We start from the raw sequence: 16265 nt of genomic DNA, 5'->3' as shown, positions 1-16265 counted from the left end.
ATACATGGATGTAAGTTTCGTAAGAACATGGACTTGAAGGTGGGATTTTCTTCTAGGCCTGGTGCGTTCTTTCCCTGAAAATAAACATGCCTCAAACATCGAAAATAATCCTTGGGATTTTCGCGACGTGAATGTTTAATTTGGGATGCTGTAACAATGGATGTGATCTCGTCAGCAGTAGAAGAGAATTCCTCGACTAGTGCTTGACGGAGCTCTGTGTAGTTACTTGTGACACTGGAAGGAAGTGACTGAATAAACTTGTGAACAGCTGTAGAGCTGGTTTTTAACACAAGTCTAACCTTCTCTCTTTCTGTTGCATTTGGCACATCACTTAAGCTGAGATCTAGTTCTCTAAAGTAATTATCAATATTGTTATCACAGTTGTCTGGATCAAATTGTTCAATATCTTTAGCTAGAAACTCAAGCAAATCAAAGCGAGGACACTGTGAGGTCCGGGCACGTGCATCACCTGCTCCAGGTTTCTCTGGTTGAGGGGGAGGTGCTAAAACATCCTGAAATGTTGAAGTCCCCCCTTTGGAGAGTTGTGCACGGAAAAATGTGTCATGCATCCGTGGATGAGAAGCATATGAGGCACAATGTGTTCTTGAAGATAAACTACATGTGTTGTCAATGTCAGTGTCAGAGTCAGGGAGATGGGAAGTTAGGAAGCCGTTACCTCTTCCTGTCAGTGGAGGATCAGGAGGTGACTTAATTCCCGAAGACTTAGGGTCGGATGGGATTCTGTCCCATCTTGGGAGTGAAGAGGGAGTTAACCGTACACTATCGGAGGAGTGTGAATCGGAATAACCAGAATCGCATTGGTTCAAAAACTGATGTGAGGCCGGGCCTTCTAATCTAAGTTTTAACAATTCCTCCTTGTGTGAAATGAGATCTGACTCTGCTGAGTGCAGGTCCTCTAAATAGTGCAGGGCTTTCTTACTAGCAGTTTGAACCTCCTGGAAAAGAAAAGCATTTTGCGCTCTTAGGGCATTTACCTCCTGTTCCACAGCTGCTTTGCTCTGACAGGCAAGGTTGATTTGCCTGTGGAAATTTAGAATCATGCATCTCAACAATGGACCCTTTGATGCTGTTTGTGCATCACACCTGTCGTTAAGTAGAGAATCTATTTCTTTATTACACTCACTGAAGTTCAACTTACTGATGAATTCAGGATAGCCAGGGGTCAGACTCTGTGCTATGGAAGAAACAAATTGTTCTACACAGGGGTTCTCCATTGTTGGTTCTGAAATTGAAAATTAGATTTACAAGTTTATAAATCAAAAAGCAGTGTGGTTGGCTTTGGTGTTGCACTGGCAGACACCTTGTAGTGTGGATTTGATCGTACACTAGCCTAACCAAACTATGGTGGATTAAACAGTTCACCAAACTTTTAATCACTAACTGATATGCAGGGCAGTAACAGTTAGGGGTTCTATAAATTCACAGGGCTGGAAGCACGCTGTGGCTCTTTCTCAGGTTCTCTTATCCAACTTGGGCTGATATGCTTGGCAGTAACAGCCAGGTACACGCTCTGTTCCATAGGGCCGGTGGCACGCTATGTCTTAATTCTAAAGCAACAGTTACAGAAAATTTCACAGCTTGACCAGTTAACATTGAATATGTGATATTCAAATGTTAACAGAAATTCTTAAAATTTCAACAACGAATATTCAACTGGAGTTATTAGCAACGATAGCAATCTTTTAGCGTAACACTATGAGGACCTAAAATGGTAGTTATGAATAATTAATTATTAATAAACATTTAATTTATGAATAAATTAAATTTCACCACAATGCACTTGTTTGTAAATACGGTTGAATGTCTACTCTGGTGGCAGACTAGTGGAATTGAATTCAAACCTTTGGCTTGACTGAAAATTCAAAATTCCACTTATTTCTAGCGTTTGCCGAAAATGAAAACAAATTAATATTGCATAATTATTAATTTTTTTCAACTGTACTCTTCCTCACGCGGGGGCACCATTTATGTTAACCAAAAATGGAAGAGGAAAAAATTAATGTTACATAATTATGAATTTTTGCCAACTGTACTCGGCCCACCCAGGGACGCCATTAATGTTGGAGAAAATTATTAAAAATAAAAATTACTAATTAATATTACATAATTATGGATTTTTGCCAACTGTACTCTGCCCATAATGCATCAAACGTGATACCATAAAATGGTGTGCCTTTCGGCATTCAATAAATTTGGTTATCAAAATAAAATATTAAATATTAATATTTTATTATTAATATTAAATAATAACTTTAATTGATTAAAGTTACCTCGGGCACCACCCTTCAAAGGAAGGGAAAAGATAGCCAATTTATTGATTAAGTCTCATTGATTAAGGTTCTAACTACAAATTTGGAACTCTGATTAACAATTAAATTAATAACTATAACCAAAATTACCATATAGATAGTTAGCTAAGTTGAAAGATATGGGGTTCTTGACAGTGTAGAGGTTGGCGAAATTCACTTATGCAACATTAATAAGAAAACATTTGTGAAAGAAAAACATTTATTATGAATATAATAAAGTATAAAAACACAAATTACTAACGGTATAATTGCTAAACAAAGATAGGTATGTGTGTATACATGTGTGTGTGTCTGTGTGAGTCAGCGTGCTTTCAAGATGGTCGCTGGCCAAAGAGACAACACCCTTCCCCCACCTATTGGAATGTTTACGACCTGTAGAGATAATGAGGTGAAGAGTTATGCGTGTGTCTGTGTCTGTGCCAAATTAGAGAAAGTTACTAGATTGGATGCAACGAAAGACTGTGAAGAGCATAACAGACTAACATTACTTTCTCAATAACTTGTACCCAAAATATCACAACACCACAAATCAAACGTATAAACCTCACACAGAATCGAATAAACAGTCTTGCTTAGCCTAGTATAATTATTAAGCCCAGTTGTGTTACCAGTCCGTGGAAAGGGGAAAAAGGAAGTTGCTGTGCAGTTCGCAGTTTTGTTTCGGTTGAGCGGTGTAGCTCAGTTGTTGGCTGAAGTTTGCAAGCAGGACATCGAGTCGCTGCTAGGACGTTGGTAGAGCTTGGAGGGCGAGGAGGTTTCCTTGGTGAGATGAGCTGGAAGCTGCACCTTTGTGCTCCTCTCGAAGAGTTGGATGGGAAGAGAAGATGTGAGCTGGAGAAGAGGCTCCACAGCCTTCCCTCCTCTGAGGGAGTGTAGCAAGAGAGGCTCGACAGCCTTCTCCCCGTTGAGGGAGTTTAGAAAGAGAGAGATCGAGAGAGAGAGCTCCAGAAGCTGGAGAACTTAGCTTATATTGGCCCGGTGACCTCACAGGTCATGGGGTCCAGAGTGACCAATGGGAGTTGAGACCTGTGTCCCTGGAGGGGGTTTCCACCCCTCTGTGTGAAGTTGATGCCCTCTGGGACATTGAGTTCCTTGCTCTGGTTTTTAATGGCCCCTGGGAGACGGAGTCCTGGAGGGACATGCTGCTTCCGGCTTTGATGGCACATGTAGGCCGAAGTGTGGTTTCACACAAAACCATGGCCCAACATCAGTCAGGCAAGGGTGTCCGCTATCGTCCCTCCTTTACTCGGTGTCAGCAGAGCCTTTAGTGGCACTGCTGTTGCAAAACAACAAAATCAAGGGCATAGAGTTACCAGGTGGGAAGGTGAGCACATTATATCAATATGCAGATGACAGAACAATAACAGTAAAAGACAAGGAAAGTGTAGAGGAGATATTAGAAAGTGTAAAGTTGTATGGGAGGGCATCAGGGGCAAAGGTAAACAGACAAGTCAGAAATCATGTATATAGGTAAGGGCAGAGTAGGGAGGTTAGAGATAGGAATAAAAGGAGAAGAAAGATTATTTTAAGGTGCTAGGAGTAAATTTAGGGATTGAGGAAAAGGAAGGGAGAGACTCGCAGTATGAAGGGATAATAAATAGTATAAAGAAGACATTAGGGTTTTGGAAGAAGAGAGGGTTGAAATTGAAGGGTAAAGTAGTAGTTGTAAATGCACTAATAATGAGCAAGCTTGTGTATGCGATGGATGTGCCTGAGACAGTGTTGAAAGAGGTGGAGAGAATGGTGAGTGATTTTCTGTGGGATGGGAAGGGAGTTAAGATAGCTAGGGAAGTATTAGAAAATGAATATGGAGGATTGAAGATGATTAATTTATAAAGGAAAAAGAAAGCACTAAGGGTGAAAATGATGGTGAGGTATTTAAAGGGAAGAAGTGATCATGTGTGGAAGGTATTTCTAAGTGAAGCAATAAACAAATGTGGAGGATGTGGAGTGTTCATGGAAATTAAAAAAGGCATGATGAATGGAGTGGCTGAAATCTATAAGAAGATGATTGGAGCGTGGGGGGAGTTTGTGAAAAGTGTGAAGTATGAAAGTAAAAATGTGAAACAAGTATGGGAACAGCCTGTTTTTTTAAACCCCAAAATTGCAGAAGGTGGGGAAACAATTTACAACAGAATTATATGGAAAGCAGGGATTAGGAAATGGGGATTGGTAGAAAAAAATCCAAAGGGCTATACCAAAAGAATGGAAGGGAATGATTGAGAGAGAGGCTGAGGTAGGAGAAGGAGGAGAAATAGAAATGTATGTTGGAGAAGGAAAGAGCAGAGTGAATCTGATGTGTGTGAAGACAAAAGTGATATACAGATGCATAAAAAGTGAAGCAGTGAGACGACCAGCTGCAGAGAAAGTGTGGAACAAAGTCATGAAAGAATTGGATGTGGAGAAGATATGGAAGAATCTGAGAGTGAAATGGAATAGCATTGAATGTGAACATTTTGATTTCATGCTAAGACACAACAGAATTTACAACAACATGATAAGTAAATCTGATTTAAATGTGAAAAAGGAATGTGATGTATGTAGTATGGAAGTGGAAACATGTATGCATGAATTTTTTGAATGTTGTGAATTAAAAGGTTATTTCGTGAAAATGAAAGATCTAATAAACAGATGTTGGGAGGGGACGTTGGTGGAGAGCATGGAATGGAGAAAGCTATGGCTTTTTGGGACGACTGGCAGAGGGAAAAAATGCAATGTCAATCTTTTAAATTACGTCCTGAGCCATGCAAGATCTGCGATCAAATTAAGAAGGAACTTAGCCCACTACGAAAAGAAAAAAGTCGGTGTGGAGTGTACTCAAAAGTATAATGGAAAAAGATGTAAATATTGTACATAGCTATGTCAGAGAAGAGGTTCGCAAAGGATTTGTGGATGGAAGCACATTCATTAAAATAGAAGAGGACGGGAAGATCATATTGAATTTTGATTAAGATTCATTGATTGTAATTAATTATTTCATTTGTGAATATATATATTTATACATATAGACATACATATGTAAACGTATTTGCAATTATTTGTTTTGTTATTATTTTCTTATTAACTCCGTTTTGATAGATATGTTTGTTTATTTGTTTTTGTTTGTTTGTTGTTTTGAGTTAGTTTTTATTTATTGTTTTTGTTTGAATGTATGTTTTAAAATCAAGGCACATATTGCGATATTTGCTGTATTAATATGCCAAGTGATGTTACTGCAAAAGTCAGACTATATACAGGTGGATGTACAAAAATGTGTATATAAAATTCAATGTATTTTTTTTTAAAAACACGCCCGATCTCGGAAGCTATGTGTAACAGAGTTAGAAATGTACTTTATTTATTTTTATTTAGAATTTGTATTTGTGAATTTTATTAGTTATTTTACTTTATTAACGATTACCTGCGGAAGTGACCTTGCTGTGCGTCACCTTTTGTGTTCCTCCGAAAGCTTATACTTCCTGTCAACCCCTCCCCCCCTCAGTGTTGTTTTACATTACTGAGGGTAAGTCACCTGCGGAAATGCTCCGCGCTATTTTATAATTTTCCTTAAATTAACGGTCTAAATTGTATGTTGTAAATACAAGTACGCTGTGCTGCTGTTTTGAGTGTTGATGTTTTGTAAATGTTGTCGTTTAACTTTCACGGTGATACGTTTTACACGATAGCGGCGCCATTTTGTCTAGTAGCGTCGCGGGGATTTCGGCAGCCCTTTGAAGTAAATTATTTTATTTTGAAGGTTTAAGAACGGAGATGCAGCAGGAGGTGTAAAATAACCACAGCAAAGCAATGTGTTTTTACAGGTATGTGGGTTTTCCTTTTTTAAACCAAATTTTGGATAGGCTGTTTAATAACCCAACCCAAGGCACCTTTCTATTTCATGTCACTTTTGTACTGTGTTTATTACATACTGTTGTTAAAAGTATGGCTGAGTGTTGTTTTACATTACTGAGGGTTTAAGAACGGAGATGCAGCAGGAGGTGTAAAATAACCACAGCAAAGCAATGTGTTTTTACAGGTGAATAAAAAGCTGGAAACCAACCCCCTGAGTCATTCATCCTTGTGGCCAATCCAAATCCGTTACATATGCAGGGTCGGGCCTGGTCAGTACTTGGATGGGAGACGGCCTGGGAATACCAGGTGCTGTAAGCCTTTTTCACTTCTCTTTGCAAACAGCAGAGGGTGGTGCTGCTATTTGAGAGGCGACAAATCTTAGAAAGAGCAGAAAAGATTCACCATCAAAGAAAAACAGGATATGGAACATGACGAGAGTGAACATTGTTCATGTCATATTAGCACATCATTCTCAAAATGTCATATTTGGATAGAGCGATGAAAGAGCAGGGAGTTTACTCAACATCAAGGGAAATACAGTAAATGAAACCTCGACATTATTACTGAAGTAAATGATTCAATGTTCTAAGGATTTTTTTCCTTGCAACATTACGACAATTTCACCTTCATTTTGTTTACCTGAACATTTCCCCTGATTCATTCACATGTATAAATTAGGTTTCGTGGGTGGATCTATTTGCTTACGGCCATACCACCCTGAACATGCCCGATCTTGTCCGATCTCGGAAGCTAACCAGGGTCGGGCCTGCTTAGTACTTGGATGGGAGACCGCCTGGGAATACCAGGTGCTGTAAGCTTTTTCGAATTTTCTTTGCAACCAGCAGAGGGTGCTGTTGCTGCTGCTTCACAGGAGAAACATCATGGATAGAGCAGGGTGGACTCACCATCAAAGAAAAAACAGGATATGGAACACACACATCATCACATCAGCTAACCAGGGTCGGGCCTGGTTAGTACTTGGATGGGAGACCGCCTGGGAATACCAGCTTTTTCGAATTTTCTTTGCAACCAGCAGAGGGTGGTGCTGCTATTTGAGAGGCGACAAATCTTAGAAAGAGCAGAAAAGATTCACCATCAAAGAAAAACAGGATATGGAATCCTCATAGAGTGAACAAGGAAATACTTTTTATAAAAAAAACACTACTTTGTTCTTGTCATATTAGCACATCATTCTCAAAATGTCATGTTTGTATAGAGTGATGAAAGAGCAGGGAGTTTACCCAACATCAAGGAAAATACAGAAAACAAAACCTCGACATTATTACTGAAGTAAATGATTGAATGTTCTAAGGATTTTTTTCTTTGCAATATTACGACAAAATTGCACCTTCATTTTGTTTACCTGAACATTTCCCCTCATTTATTCACATGTATAAATAAGGTATTGTGGGTGGAATCTTTCGCTTACGGCCATACGACCCTGAACTGCGCATGTGTGAATGTCAGCTGACTGTAAGAGATTTGGCAACGTGGAGCACCGCGGGTGACTGCTCTCCTTTTTTGTTTCTTCCCCCCTCCCTCTCCTTTCGTTTTTCAACAGAGAAGACTGTTAAAGTTCATTTATATCATTGTGTTTCACCTCCCCCACGGAACGAAATAATGACAAATGAGAACGAAAACGGACAGAAAACTATTGAAAACAAGTGTGGAAAATATTGGGACGGAGAGAAGTGAGAGGAAGCTCACGGTAAATGTGGAGATGGAAAAAGGCCATGCGATAAGCGCGATGGAGCTGATGAAATGCGTGCGTGAACTCTGCGGCGGACTCGTGGCCTGCAGGTTCATTACGGCAGACAGATATGAGATGACGATGAGCCACCCAAGAGGGAAGGAGCGGCTAATGGAAGGATTCAAGATCGGGGACACCAGAATCTACGCCAGGGAACTGACAAATGACGAGCTGGTGGTGTCATTTTTAAACCTGCCTTTCTACGTAGAAGATCGGGAGATCCTGGCAAAGCTGCAGGGCTGGGGAGTCTCGGCTGCATCACCGATAAAAAGAAGGATGTGGCCGAACACTAACGTGGCAGATGGGACGAGATATCTGAAGGTAAAATTTAATAATCATGTTCAATCGTTGCCATACTCAGCGAAATTCAGCACTGCGCTGGGTGCGGAGTACTTCAGGGTAATACATGACAAGCAACAGAGGGTGTGCAGGATGTGTGTGCAGCCGGGACATTTATTAAGAGAGTGCCCGGACTTCACATGTCACAAATGTGGAGTCCAGGGGCACTACGCGCGGGAGTGCAGCAGAAAAAATATAAAATGCAGCCTGTGTTCAAATAATATGGATGAATGCATATGTAATAAAAGTGAAGAAGAGGAGGAGGGACACGACGAGTCTGGGGAGAGTGAGGAAGGCAGTCTGAGCGAGGAGAGCACGGGTGAAGATGCGGAGGAAATAGAGTGCACACAGGAAGAAGAAGCGGCAATAACTGAACGAAAGACAAGAAACCAAAACGAAAAAAGCGCTGACGGCGGCGGGCGGGACGGCGCGGCGTGGCAGGCGCCTGCCGAGGTGTGCTCCGCGGGGGACGCGGCTCCTGTTGAGACTGCAGCCCAGGCACTCGCTCCGCGGACACTTGACTCAGACAAGGACTTGGCGATTAAAATAAATCAAATAAGTGTAATGGGGTCAATCCTTAATAAAAAGCTTTAGCTAAAACAGGATAGTTTTAGCAGTGTTACTTTACCAGTTATGCTTACATATCATTGTAGATATAAAATCACAGCTCTAATTAACCTGACAGGACGGCGATGCCTATAGGATGAGGGGAGTTGGCGAAGTTTATTTAGGGACACCGTAGTCGCTCTCTCTCTGCACTGCCGGTCCTGTGAGGAAGTGTAGCGTGGGCGCAGCAGGTGTGGACGCCAATTGTTTGTTGCGAGCCCAGCGTACAGCTGTGTGTGTGTGTGAGAGACGGCATCAGCGTCGCCATACAGGCACGCTGTAATAATCTCAGCGTGTACACACAAACTAATGGGAACGATACTTGTAAGTAATGCGCCGCAACATTTATCCAGAGTCTATACTATTGTGTCTGTGACATTAAGTGTAATTGTCCTTTTCCTGTTTTAGTACTTGTCATCACGACAATAAGGACGGCGTGGGTCTCTGCTTTATTTAAATTAATTGAAGGTATGGCATAACGATGTGTTTTATATTTGTAAATGTTTTTAAACATTTTGATAAACTTGTTTAATAATTGTGTGACCTAATATGACATGTTTGTTTCATAGGACTGCCTTCTGGCAGAATATTTACGGTCACTGTTTTTTCCCACATTTAGATTTCATTTAGATTATTTGGCCTTGTTTAGATTTAGTTTCTTTCTGATTAATTGGTTTGATTTCTGGTTTCTTTGTTCATTTTAATTTGTTCTATGGGTAATGTGCAATATGGTTGACGGGTACTGTGCAATCCTGGTTTAATGGCTTGAATATTGGTGAGTTATTGGCTCCGTAAACTAGAGGCCCTCTTCTGTTATTTCATTGTATAATATCGTTTGCAGTGATAATCCACTGGTGCAATTACACCAGTATTGGGATTCTTAAAGTGTGCTGTGTTTGTTTTATGCGTGATATTTTAGCTTTGTTAAATTGGGTCTGGAGCCTTTAATTTCTCTCTTTTTAATCTGTTATTTATATCAAGTATAGGCCGGTACTCCCTACATTGCACATGATCCTGTGTTGTTTGATCAGTCTTTTTAAATCCTTTGTCCAACTTGAATAAATTGTCTATTTCTGGAATTATCAGCCTCCCGTCCCGTTTATTCTGGATATATGTGGTGAACCCAATTGGCATTCAACTGTCACACTAAACTTTTGACCACTACATAAGTAAATAAGCAAATCTTAGAATAAAAAATGAAAACAAGCATCCGAATAATAATAACATAATGATAACAATAATATCAATAAATGCTAGGGGGCTTAATAACAAAAGCAAAAGACAACAGATATATGGGATGAGCAAATGTGACATAATATGTTTACAGGAAACACACTGGGATGAAAGACGAATGAGAGAAGTGGAGAATGAATGGATGGGGGATGTGTATGCAAACAATGGTGATGGGAATGCAAGGGGAGTAGCTATATTAATAAAAAGGGGAGTCATAGAGAATGTGAGGAAGTGTGATGATGAGGGAGATGGGAGGGTGATAGGGATCAAATTTAAATATATGAATGAAGAAATAAAACTGATAAATGTGTATGCAGCGAATGAGGAGAAAGAAAGAAAGGTGATGTTTGAGAAAATGGGAACAATGTGTGATGAGAACTGTATGATAGTAGGAGACTTTAATGTGTGGTGTGGGAAATTGGATGTGGCAGATAACATGTGTTTTAAAAATGACACAACAAGAGAGGTGTTGGAAAAAATAAAAAGTATGAAAGGACTGAGTGATGTATGGAGAGAAAGGAATCCAGAGGGGAGAGAGTTTTCCAGAATACAAGTGGTGAAGGGAGAATTAAAGCAGAGTAGGATAGATTTATTATTGAGCACAAAGGGCATAGCAGAAAGGATAAATGGTATAGAATACAAAATCACAACTCTTAGTGATCACAAGGTGTTAAAATTTACAATAGGGCGGGAAACAAAGAGAAGAGGAGGGGAGTGTGGTGTCTGAATGGGGAGTTGCTTAAAGATGAAAAATATAAAAAAAGAAGTGAGAGAATACATAATGTGGGAGATGGATGAGAGAATGTATGAGGAGGATTTAGGGAGGTGGTGGGAAAGGGTGAAAGAAGGGATAAGGGCCATGAGTAAAAAACACAGTAGGAACAGGGGAAAGCTAGAGAGAGAGAAAGAAAAAAGGCTAAAAGAGGAGATAGATGAAGAGGGAAAGAAAGCGGGGGAAGGAGGTAATTATGACATAGAGGAATACATAAGGAAGAAGGATGAACTAAAGGAGATAGAACAGGGAAAGTGTAAGGGAGCAATAATTAGAAGTAAGGCGAGATATGTAATAGAGGGTGAAAAATGTACAGGGTATTTCTTAGGGCTAGAAAAGACAAGGCAGAAGAACAATTATATTGAACAAGTGGAGGGTAAGGGAGGGGAAACAATAACTGACGTTTGTAGGGATAGTGGAAAGGGTAGAAGAATTCTATAGAGAGTTATTTAAGAAAGAAGAGGTAGATGTTGAGAGTAGCAGGCAGGTGATAGACAAGATGGAAGCTAGACTGAGTGATGATGACAGAGAGATGTGCGAAGGAGAGATAAGTAAGGGAGAGATAGAGAAAGCTATAGATGGGTTAGGCAGAAATAAAAGTCCAGGGATAGATGGAATAATAGGAGAATTTTATATAGAATTTAAAGAAGAACTAGTACCAGTGTTAGAGAGATTATTTAGATGGATAGAAGAGAAGGGAGAAATGCAGCACAGTATGACAGTAGGGCTAGTCAGCATAATTTACAAGAAAGGGAGTAGGGACAAATTAGAAAACTACAGACCACTCACAATGTTAAATGGTGATTATAAAATATTAGCGAAGGTATTAGCGAACAGGATAAAGGGAGTAATAGGGACGGTGGTGGGACGCACACAAGCATATAGTATACCAGGCAGAGATATAGCAGACACAATAAGTAGTATTAGAGACACAATAACACACATGAAGGGGAACAATAAAGGGATATTAGCTAGTTTAGATCTCAATGAAGCATTTGATAGAGTAGATCATGGATATTTGTATATAAGTATTAGAGAAGGTGGGATTTGGAGGCAGGATGATAGGATGGATAAGGAGAATGTACGAAAGAGCAGCCAGTAAGATTAAAGTCAACGGGATAGTTACAGATGAATTTAGATTAGAGAGGTCAGTCAGGCAGGGACGTCCGCTATCGGCTCTCCTGTACTCCTTGTCAGCAGAGCCTTTAGCGGCACTAATTTTGCAAAATAATAGGATTAAGGGCATAGAGCTACCGGGTGGACAGGTGAGCACACTATATCAATATGCAGATGACACGACAGTGACAGTAAGGGACAGAGAAAGTGTAGTAGAGGTATTAGAAAGTGTAGAACTGTACGGTAGGGCATCAGGAGCAAAAGTAAATATAGAAAAATCAGAAATAATGTATATAGGAGAAAGCAGAGAAGGGAGGGAAGTGATAAGAATGAAGGAAAACAAAGGGTATATTAAGGTGCTAGGAGTAAATTTAGGGATCGAGGGAAAGGAAGGGAGAGACAGGCAGTATGAAGGGATAATAAATAGTATAAAGAAGACATTAGGGTTTTGGAAGAAGAGAGGGTTGAAATTGAAGGGGAAAGTAGTAGTGGTAAATGCACTAATAATGAGCAAGCTTGTGTATGTAATGAATGTGATGGAAGTGCCTGAGAGAGTGTTGAAAGAGGTGGAGAGAATGGTGAGTGATTTTCTGTGGGATGGGAAGGGAGTTAAGATAGCGAGGGAAGTATTAGAAAATGAATATGAGGATGGAGGATTGAAGATGATTAATTTAGAAAGGAAAAAGAAAGCACTAAGGGTGAAAATGATGGTGAGGTATTTAAAGGGAAGAGTGATTGTGTGAAAGGTGTTTCTAAGAGAAGCAATCAACAAAAGTGGAGGGTGTGGTGAGAGTGGAGTGTACATGGAAATGAAAAAAGGTATGATAAACGGAGTGACTGAATACTACAAAGAGATGCTTGGAGCGTGGGGAGAGTTTGTAAGATGCGTGAAGTATGAATGCAAGAATGTGAAGCAAGTATGGGAACAACCAGTGTTTTTAAATCCAAAAATCACAGTAGAGGGGGAAACTATTCATAATAGGGTAATATGGAGAGCAGGGATAAGAAAGGTGAGGGATATGGTGTATGAATACATACCGGGTTTCATGAGGGCACAGGTTATTGTAGATGAAGTAAGAAGGAATGGTGATGAAATATGGCTGGGTACAGCAGAATGAGTAATAGAGAAAATAAAGAAAGCAATGCCCAAAGAATGGATGGAAATGATTGAGAGAGAGAACGAGGTGAGAGAAGAAGATGAAATAGATATGTATGTTGGTGAAGGAGAGTGCAAATTGAGTCTGACAAATGTAAAAACAAGAGTGATGTACAAATGTATGAGAGGGAAGGAACTGAGGAGACCGGCTGCAGAGAAAGTGTGGGTCAAAGTAATGGATGATATGGATGTAAGGGAACTATGGATGAATCTGAGAGTGAAGTGGAACACGATTGAATGTGAAAACTTTGATTACATGCTAAGGCACAATAGGTTATACAACAACCTAATAATAAGCAAGTTTGATCAGGATGTGGGAAAGGAATGTGATGTATGTGGTGTGGGAGTGGAAACATGTATGCATGAGTTTGTTGAATGTGGAGAACTAAGGTTTTACTTTGAAAAAATAAGAAAGTCAATAAATAATTGCTGGAAAGGGGACTATGTGGTGAGGATGGAATGGAAGAAGCTGTGGCTGTTTGGTGTGAATGAAAGAAAGAAAGGATGCAATGGAAACCTCTTGAACTATGTGCTGAGCCATGCAAGATATGCTGTCAAACTAAGAAGAAACATTGCACATTATGAGAAAAAAAAATGTGAGGTATGGAATGTTTTCAAAAACATGACAGAAAGACGCGAGACTGACATGGAGCTTTATCGGGGAAGAGGAGTTTCAAAAAGGATTTGTGGACGGTAGCGCTTTTATAGAAACAACAAAGGGAGATGAGAATGAGGTGAGAATGAATTTTGGTTAAAAGGGATGTTTCTTTCGATGATTTGCTTATGGTTTTTTAAATTTTTTGATTTGTGTGTTTCCTGTTATCACAGAGTGTAGTATGTTATATGTATGTAAAATGTTAAGCCCTGAACGAGGCAGACAATGTAACAAAGTATGTAAAAAAACTAATGTATATAAAATGAATGTTAATTCAATATATTTTTGATAATAAAAGAGAAAAAAAAACAAAAACACGCCCGATCTCGGAAGCTAAGCAGGGTCGGGCCTGGTTAGTACTTGGATGGGAGACCGCCTGGGAATACCAGGTGCTGTAAGCTTTTTCGAATTTTCTTTGCAAACAGCAGAGGGTGGTTCTGTTATTTGAGAGGCAACAAATCTTAGAAAGAGCAGAAAAGATTCACCATGAAAGAAAAACAGGATATGGAATCCTCAGAGTGAACATGGAAATACTTTTTATAAAAAAAAAAAAACACTACTTTGTTCATGTAATATTAGCACATCATTCTCAAAATGTCACATTTGGATAGAGCGATGAAAGAGCAGGGAGTTTACTCAACATCAAGGGAAATACTGTAAATGAAACTTCGACATTATTACTGAAGTAAATGATTGAATGTTCTAAGGATTTTTTTCCTTGCAATATTACGACAAAATTGCACCTTAATTTTGTTTTCGTGAACATTTCCCCTGATTTATTCACATGTCTAAATAAGGTATTGTGGGTGTTATCATTCGCTTACCGCCATACCACCCTGAACACGCCCTGAACGCACCACGCAGTGATCGTCATCTGACAGCACCAACAAGGAAGTAGAGCGCCATGGGTAACTCTGCTCTGGACCTTTTTTTCCAGCTTCTTTTTCTTTTATCCAACCGGACATTAGTGTTGAGATCATATTGTTTATACTGTGTATATCCCCCGTAACAGTGAAGCACTCTACGGGGGTCTCTGTGCCTGTTCCGTCGTGATACCTGTGTAATGACGGATGTAAACACGGAGCGGAAAAGTAGTGACGTCACCAACGGAGGGAACTACGGGAGAAATATGGACGTAAAGCAGAGCAAAAGCTGCATAAACATGGAGGAATGAGAGGAAGCTAACGGTGAATGTGGAAATGGAAGGAGATTGCGGGACGACGACAATGGAGTTGATGAGGTGTGTGCGTGAGCTGTGCGGAGGACTGATGGCATGTCGATACATAGCAGAGAAAAAATACGAGATGACGATGAGTCACCCAAGAGGGAAAGACAGGCTGATGGAAGGTTTTAAAATCGGAGAGACGAGGGTTCACGCCAGGGAACTGGTTAACGATGAGCTGGTGGTCTCGTTTCTCAACCTTCCGTTCTACACTGAGGACAGAGAGATACTGGAGAAGCTACAATGCTGGGGTGTCCCGGCGGCGTCCCCGATCAAAAGAAGGATGTGGCCAGGAACGAACGTAGCGGACGGGACAAGGTTTCTAAAAGTTAAATTCAATAACCAGGTACAGTCACTGCCCTATTCAGCTAAGTTCAACACAGCGCTGGGGGTTGAATACTTTAGGGTGATTCATGACAAACAAATTAAAGTATGCAGGATGTGCATATAGCCGGGACACATACTGCAAGAGTATCCTGAATTCCAGTGCCATAAATGCGGAATTCAGGGACACTATGCAAGAGAATGCAGCAAGGAAATAAAAAAATGCAGTCTCTGTGAAAACAAAATGGAAGACTGCAGATGCAACAAAAGCGAAGCAGAGGAAGACAGGAGTGAGGAGGTGGAAGAGAGCGGAGAAGGAAGTGAGAGCAGAAGCAGCGTGGAGAGAGACACAGAAGGCATGGAATACGTAGAAGATCGGGAGATCCTGGAGAAGCTGCAAGGCTGGGGAGTCTCGGCTGCGTCACCAATCAAGAGACGGATGTGGCCAAGTACAAACGTAGCAGACGGGACAAGATTTCTCAAGGTAAAGTTCAATAATCAGGTTCAGTCACTGCCGTACTCAGCTAAATTTAACACTGCGCTGGGTGCGGAATACTTTAGAGTCATCCATGACAAGCAAGAAAGAGTATGCAGGATGTGTGTACAGCTGGAACATATATTGAGGGAATGCCCGGACTTCACATGTCACAGATGCGGAGTCCAGGGGCACTATGCGAGAGAATGCAGCAGGAAGCACATAAAATGCAGCCTGTGTTTAAACAAGTATTTCGCCTTTACTCTGTGTCAGCAGAGCCTTTAGCGGCACTGCGGTTGCAGAATGAAAAAAATAATCAAGGGCATAGAGTTGCCAGGTGGGAAGGTGAGCACATTATATCAGTATGCAGACGACACAACAATAACAGTAAAGGACATGGAAAGCGTGGAGGAGATATTAGACAGTGTAGAGTTGTATGGTAGGGCATCAGGGGCA

General features: G+C 40.5%; 1 long non-coding RNA gene and 1 other non-coding gene across 2 annotated transcripts; both read left to right on the top strand.

The window, feature by feature from the left end:
* The first annotated feature begins 4158 nt into the window (after positions 1 to 4158).
* On the top strand, positions 4159 to 13718 carry LOC117772565. The gene is made up of 2 exons (XR_004615792.1): positions 4159 to 4238; positions 12724 to 13718. It is a non-coding gene; the product is annotated as an uncharacterized LOC117772565 (long non-coding RNA).
* On the top strand, positions 6861 to 6979 carry LOC117773545. The gene has a single exon (XR_004615973.1). It is a non-coding gene; the product is annotated as a 5S ribosomal RNA (ribosomal RNA).
* Positions 13719 to 16265: the final 2547 nt, after the last annotated feature.

This window comes from Hippoglossus hippoglossus, chromosome 13, assembly GCF_009819705.1.
Source record: "Hippoglossus hippoglossus isolate fHipHip1 chromosome 13, fHipHip1.pri, whole genome shotgun sequence".
Lineage (NCBI taxonomy): Eukaryota > Metazoa > Chordata > Actinopteri > Pleuronectiformes > Pleuronectidae > Hippoglossus > Hippoglossus hippoglossus.
This window is presented reverse-complemented; position numbering and strand designations above follow the sequence as displayed.